The sequence below is a fragment of the Triticum aestivum genome, chromosome 7A (genome assembly GCF_018294505.1).
Source record: "Triticum aestivum cultivar Chinese Spring chromosome 7A, IWGSC CS RefSeq v2.1, whole genome shotgun sequence".
Lineage (NCBI taxonomy): Eukaryota > Viridiplantae > Streptophyta > Magnoliopsida > Poales > Poaceae > Triticum > Triticum aestivum.
The window spans coordinates 6,957,432-6,965,160 of NC_057812.1; positions in this window are offsets into that span (position 1 = coordinate 6,957,432).

Consider the following 7,729-nt stretch of genomic DNA (forward strand, 5'->3'; position numbering starts at 1 on the left):
ATATGAATGAATGAAACTTAACACAAATGATGGTAATAAAATAAAATTGTGAATATTGTTATTTACGCTCTTCATATTGTTCGTCAGAGTAGCCCCGCTCACAGGTCATGTGGCGGATGGACTCGCAAACGTAGTATCCATAGAAATCATTCCCTTGTTCCTGCCACAACCACTTTACAAGAAATAGAGGTCAATCAAACTGATAAGCAAGAATGCCAAATGGTATTGATGAAACTAGCGCTTGAATCACTAGGAGATGCGCGGAACATGCTACTATAGTACTTACTTTCGGGTGTCTAAATTCCAGCTTCTTCGGCAGTCCCGGAGCTTTTCTGGTGAATTTTCTCCAAACCCTGCCAGACAAAGAAAACAATTACTTGATATCATAAATGAACAAAGTTGCTGATATGGTGGATAATGATCGATTTAACTTACTTCTTGAGCATTTGAGTCATGTCTGCATACTCCTGGGGATCTTTTCGTTTAGAGTCCAGACAATTACTACTCCCTGCTCAAGCTTAATCTCTAGGAGAACATAGTGGTACCTGCGCACGCATGCATAACTCATCAATTACATTACTATAACCTTGACTAATATATAAGGGAAACCGAATATGCACAAGACAGTAACACTCACTTGAAGTTGTAAGGAAAGAGTATTATATCTTTGTTTTCATTTATTACCAACGATCATAGCAAGTTGGCCTCGGTATCTGCGGCATGAAATTTAACCTCAGTTGCATCTATGAGATATGTGTTAATGAACCCAATATCACCGACTTGTCTTTTCTTCAATTCGACGATCTTCAATCTGCATAATATAGTGAGGATAATTGTAAATACATGCAATGAAAGAGCTGAGCTATATAGAGAGACTTAATGACAGAAGTAGTACTACTTACAGACAGTAGCAGGTGACCGTTGCTTTATCGAGGGCCAATTGATTGAAAAACTGATAGAACTCCTCAAATGGAATAGGCAACAGTTCAATTCCAACGAGGTCATGCTCCTTTTTAACTTTCACATACAAAGTATTCCTCCCCCCAGACTCTCTGCAGATTTTCAAGTACCAATCATGCAATCTTCGCATCATCGTTGATAGAGATCTTTCATCTTTGACGAGAGGCTTCCCGTACTCGTATCTGTGTATCTGCACCTCCATGAAATCATAATGTACATCGTCGGGCAGGTAATCTCCAAGATTGCTATAACCGGGCACCATCCTCGGATCGACGATGTCGCTAGGCACCTTGAGCGGGGGGCACGATTGATTCCCTTGTTTGCCGAGCTGGGCAATTTGTTTCCCAGCTCGTCGTTCTTTCATCCTTTGATCACTGACTGTACTTCCCGACCGCTCCGCTTCGACAAATGCCTTTCCAATAATGCGCTCATAGTTGCCTTTCGGTGGAGACTTCGGTGGTTTTGCCAGGGCAGCCAGAGTGCGCTTCGTTTTCACCGGATCTACCTTCACCTCCGAAGGTGGATGTCTCTGTGCTTTCAACCCTTGAAACCAGTCCTTCACTTCGGTTCGCGCGATCTTCGCGTTCTCCTTCGGGGTCATCTCATATGGTAACTTCTCTGGAGTCTTTAGAGAAGGACCGAATCTGTATGTCCTCCCGCCTCTGGCTGTACTGCTAGATGCCGGCAGAGTAGACGGAGCGGCTGTCTTCTTTACTTGCTTACGAGGCGGAGGAGAAGGACTACGACGCGCCGGAGCAGCCGGAGCAGCGGCGGGTCTCTTCCGCCCTTGCTGACGAGGCAGAGAAGGAGGAGGCTGGCTGCTCGGGCGCGCCGGCGCAGGCGGAGAAGGAGGCAGAGTGCCGCCACACGCCGGAGAAGGAGCCGGCCGAGTGCCCTAATCGTCACTCGCTGGAGGAGTAGGCGGTGGAGGAGGCGGAGTGCCCTGACTCACCGGAGGAGGAGGAGGAGGAGGTGGAGGCGTTCAGTTCGGAAGGTTGATGAGCTCCTTCCGCCATAGGCATGGAGTCTTCAGAGCAGAACCCAGCCGAGTCTCCCCTTCACCGGTAGGATGGTCAAGCTGGAGGTCCTCAAATCCCTCTGTTATTTCATCCACCATCACCCTACCATATCCTTCTGGAATCGGCCGGCAGTGAAAAGTTGCGCCGGGTTCAGTAGAAAAAACAGAGCCAACAGCCGCCTTGACCTTCATATTAATCCATTGCGTCATAAGGTGGCAATTTTGAGACTCCGTGATAGCATCCACGGGATAGCTGGCAGGAGCCGTCAAGACATGCTCCGGCTGAAGCAGCTCGGTGGAAGCCACGCTGCTTCTCCGCTGAGATGGCGGGGTAGCTTCGGGGGAAGCTTCGGCAGTTCGTTTGCTGCGATTTGCTTCTCGTTTCTCTATCGCTTGTACCCTAGCATGCAGCGCCTGCAGTTGGGTCTGCTCCACTTTCTTCCTCCTCTCATGGCATTTGTAACCGCCTGCGTCCGGAAACCCAGCCTTCCACGGAATGGAGCCTGGCGTGCCTCGTGTCCGTCCAGGGTGCTTAGGATTCCCAAGGGCCATTGTGAGCTCGTCGTTCTCTCTGTCTGGAACGAACGTCCCTTGCTGCGTGATACGTCTCCAACGTATCTATAATTTTTGATTGCTCCATGCTACTTTATCTACTGTTTTGGACTATATTGAGCTTTATTTTCCACTTTTATATTATTTTTGGGACTAACCTATTAACCGGAGGCCTAGCCCAGAATTGCTTTTTTGCCTATTTCAGTATTTCGAGGAAACAGAATATCAAACGGAGTCCAAACGGAATGAAACCTTCGGGAACGTGATCTTCTCACCGAACGTGATCCAGGAGACTTGGACCCTACTCCAAGAAGTTTCCGGGGAGGTCACGAGGGTGGAGGGCGCGCCCCCTGCCTCGTGGGCCCCTCGGAGCTCCACCGACGTGCTCCTTCCTCCTATATATACCTACGTACCCCCATTAGACCAGAGACGGAGCCAAAAACCTAATTCCACCGCCGCAACTTCCTGTATCCACGAGATCCCATCTTGGGGCCTGTTCCGGAGCTCCGACGGAGAGGGCATCCATCACGGAGGGCTTCTACATCAACACCATAGCCCTTCCGATGAAGTGTGAGTAGTTTACTTCAGACCTTCGGGTCCATAGCTAGTAGCTAGATGGCTTCTTCTCTCTTTTGGATCTCAATACAATGTTCTCCCCCTCTCTCGTGGAGATCTATTCGATGTAATCTTCTTTTTGCGGTGTGTTTGTTGAGATCGATGAATTGTGGGTTTATGATCCAACTTATCTATGAATAATATTTGAATCTTCTCTGAATTCTTTTATGTATGATTGAGTTATCTTTGCAAGTCTCTTCGAATTATCCGTTTGGTTTGGCCAACTAGATTGGTAGTTCTTGCAATGGGAGAAGTGCTTAGCTTTGGGTTCAATCTTGCGGTGTCCTTTCTCAGTGACAGAAAGAGTTGCAAGGCACGTATTGTATTGTTGCCATCGAGGATAACAAGATGGGGTATTTATCATATTGCATGAATTTATTCCTCTACATCATGTCATCTTGCTTAAGGAGTTACTCTGTTTTTAACTTAATACTCTAGATGCATGCTGGATAGCGGTCGATGAGTGGAGTAATAGTAGTAGATGCAGGCAGGAGTCGGTCTACTTGTCACGGACGTGATGCCTATATACATGATCATACCTAGATAACCTCATAACTATGCTCAATTCTATCAATTGCTCAACAGTAATTTGTTCACCCACCGTAGAATATCTATGCTCTTGAGAGAAGCCACTAGTGAAACCTATGGCCCCCGGGTCTATTCTCATCATATCAATCTCCATTACTTTATTTTACTTGTTTTGCTTTTACTTTTCACTTTGCATCTTTATACCAAAAATACCAAAAATATTATCTCTATCAGATCTCACTCTCGTAAGTGACCGTGAAGGGATTGACAACCCCTAAGCGTTGGTTGTGAGTTGCTACCGTTTTGTGCAGGTACGAGGGACTTGCGCGTGACCTCCTACTGGATTGATACCTTGGTTCTCAAAAACTGAGGGAAATACTTACGCTACTGTGCTGCATCACCCCCTCCTCTTCGGGGAAAACCAACGCTAGCTCGAGACGTAGCAAGAAGGATTTATGGCGCCATTGCCGGGGAGGCCTACGCCAAGTCAAGTCAAGATTTAGTCTCCCGTCAACGAGCCATTTCTGGCGCCGTTGCCGGGGAGGCCTACGCCAAGTCAAGTCAAGATTTACTCTCCCGTCAGCGAGCCATTTCTGGCGCCGTTGCCGGGGAGGCCTACGTAAAAGTCAACATACCAAGTACCCATCACAATCTCTATCTCTCGCATTACATTATTTGCCATTTGCCTCTCGTTTTCCTCTCCCCCACTTCACCCTTGCCGTTTTATTCGCCCTCTCTTTCCCTTTGCCTTTTTGTTTGCTCGTGTGTTAGTTTGCTTGCTTGTTCGTCACGATGGCCTTACCTAATTTTGGTGATCTTCACCTTAAAAGGCTAGAAGATATCGAAAACGATGTCAGGAAGTTTATGGTCTTGCAATTTGAGCATAATAATTTCTTTAGAAACGAGCTTAAGGAACAAAAGAGTTTTATGAGTTATATGAATAAAGAGCTCGATGATATGTCCAAAGAATTTGATGGTGTAAGAGCCCAAATTGCTCATCTTGAAAAAATGACCGCTGAAATTTCGGACATGCAAGCCACCTTAGTCAATAAGATGGCCGCTAAACCGAATAACTATGAAAATCAAGATGAAGATCTAAAAGTTATTGATGTGTCCCCTATTAAATCTTTGTTTTGCAATATGAATCTTGATGAATCTGATTATGATCTTCCCTTACCTAGAAGGCGTTCTAAGAATTCTGAGTTTTTAGATCCTGATGATGAAATTGATAAAAAAGGGATTGAAAGAAATAAAAATCTAGATATTGCTAAACCCACTATTTTGGATCTCAAGGAATTTAACTATGAAAATTGCTCTTTAATTGATTGTATTTCCTTGTTGCAATCCGTGTTAAATTCTCCTCATGCTTATAGTCGAAATAAGGCCTTTACCGAACACATTGTTGACGCCTTAATGCAATCTTATGAAGAAAAGCTTGAGTTGAAAGTTTCTATCCCTAGAAAACTCCATGATGAGTGGGAACCTACAATTAAGATTAAAATTAAAAATTACGAGTTTCATGCCTTGTGTGATTTGGGTGCTAGTGTCTCTACTATCCCCAAAGCTTTGTGTGATTTGCTAGATTTCCATGACTTTGATGATTGCTCTCTAAACTTGCATCTTGCGGATTCCACTATTAAAAAGCCTATGGGAAGAATTAATGCTGTTCTTATTGTTGCAAATAGGAATTATGTGCCCGTAGATTTTATCGTTCTTGATATAGATTGCAATCCTTCATGTCCTATTATTCTTGGTAGACCTTTCCTTAGAACGATTGGTGCAATTATTGATATGAAGGAAGGGAATATTAAATTCCAATTTCCCTTAAAGAAGGGCATGGAACACTTTCCTAGAAAGAATATAAAATTACCATATGAATCTATCATGAGAGCCACTTATGGATTGCCTACCAAAGATGGCAATACCTAGATCTATCCTTGCTTTTATGCCTAGCTAGGGGCGTTAAACGATAGCGCTTGTTGGGAGGCAACCCAATTTTATTTTATGTTTTTTGTTTTTGGTTCTGTTTAGGAATAAATAATCCATCTAGATTCTGTTTAGATGTGGTTTTATCTTTTAATTAGTGTTTGTGCCAAGTTAAACCTATTAGATCTTCTTGGAAGATAGTTATTTGATCTTGCTATAATTTCCAGAATCTTTGCGCTCAGTGCCCGAATTGTCAAAAATCTCCAGAACGTGATAAAATAGTGATTCCAATTGCTGCTGATCAATAAACAAATTGCCCAGGTCGTCTAATTTTGGTAGAATTTTTTGGGTTCCAGAAGTTTGCGTTAGTAACAGATTACTACAGACTGTTCTGTTTTTGACAGATTCTGTTTTGCGTGTGTTGTTTGCTTATTTTGATGAATCTATGGCTAGTAAAATAGTTTATAAACCATAGAGAAGTTGGAATACAGTAGGTTTAACACCAATACAAATAAATAACAATTTCACTACAGTACCTTAAAGTAGTCTTTTGTTTTCTTTCTCTAACGGAGCTCACGAGATTTCTATTGAGTTTTGTGTTGTGAAGTTTTCAAGTTTTGGGTGAATTCTTTTGATGGATTATGGAACAAGGAGTGGCAAGAGCCTAAGCTTGGGGATGCCCATGGCACCCCCAAGATAATCCAAGGACACCAAAAAGTCAAAGCTTGGGGATGCCCCGGAAGGCATCCCCTCTTTCGTCCACTTCCATCGGTAATTTACTTGGAGCTATATTTTTATTCACCACATGATATGTGTTTTTCTTGGAGAGTCTTGTATTATTTGTGTCTTTGCTTGTTAGTCTACCACAATCATCCTTGCTGTACACACCTTTTGAGAGAGCCATGTATGAATTGAAATTTGTTAGAATACTCTATGTGCTTCACTTATATCTTTTGAGCTTGATAGTTTACTCTATGTGCTTCACTTATATCTTTTTGAGCGTGATAATTTTTGCTCTAGTGACTCACTTAGATCTTTTAGAGCACGGTGGTGGTTTGTTTTAAAGAAACTTGATCTCTCATGCTTCACTTAGATTATTTTGAGAGTCGTTAATAGCATGGTAATTTTCTTAATGTTAATATACTTGGTATTCAAGATATGTGAAACTTTCTTTTTAGTGGGTTGAATACTAAGATAAGTTTGATGCTTGATAATTGTTTTGAGATATGGAGGTGATAATATCATAGTCATGCTAGTTGAGTAGTTGTGAATTTGAGAAATACTTGTGTTGAAGTTAGCAAGTCCCGTAGCATGCACGTATGGTTAAAGTTGTGTAACAAATTTGAAGCATGAAGTGTACCTGGCTTGTGCATCCTTATGAGTGGCGGTCGGGGACAAGCGATGGTCTTTTCCTACCAATCTATCCCCCTAGGAGCATGCGCGTAGTACTTGATTTTTGATGACTTCTAAATTTTTGCAATAAGTATATGAGTTCTTTTGACTAATGTTGAGTCCATGGATTATACGCACTTTTACCTTTCCGCCATTTGCTAGCCTCTTCGGTACCGTGCATTGCCCTTTCTCACATTGAGAGTTGGTGCAAACTTCGCCGGTGCATCCAAACCCCGTGATATGATACGCTCTTTCACACATAAACCTCTCTATATCTTCCTCAAAACAGCCACCATACCTACCTATCATGGCATTTCCATAGCCATTCCGAGATATATTGCCATGCAACTTCCACCATCATCATCATCATCATCATGACATGCTTTACTTTTGTTATATTGCCATTGCATGATCTTGTAGTTGACATCGTATTTGTGGCAAAGCCACCATGCATTATTTTTCATACATGTCACTCTTGATTCATTGCACCATCCCGGTACACCACCGGAGGCATTCATATAGAGTCATATCTTGTTCTAGTATCGAGTTGTAATCATTATGTTGTAATCAATAGAAGTGTGATGATCATCATTATTAGAGCATTGCCCAATCAAAAAAAAGAAGAGAAAGGCCAGAAAGAAAAAAAAGAAAGGCCCAAAAAAAAGAGAAAATAAAAAGGGCAATGCTACTATCTCTTTTTCCACACTTGTGCTTCAAAGTAGCACCTTGTTCTTCATG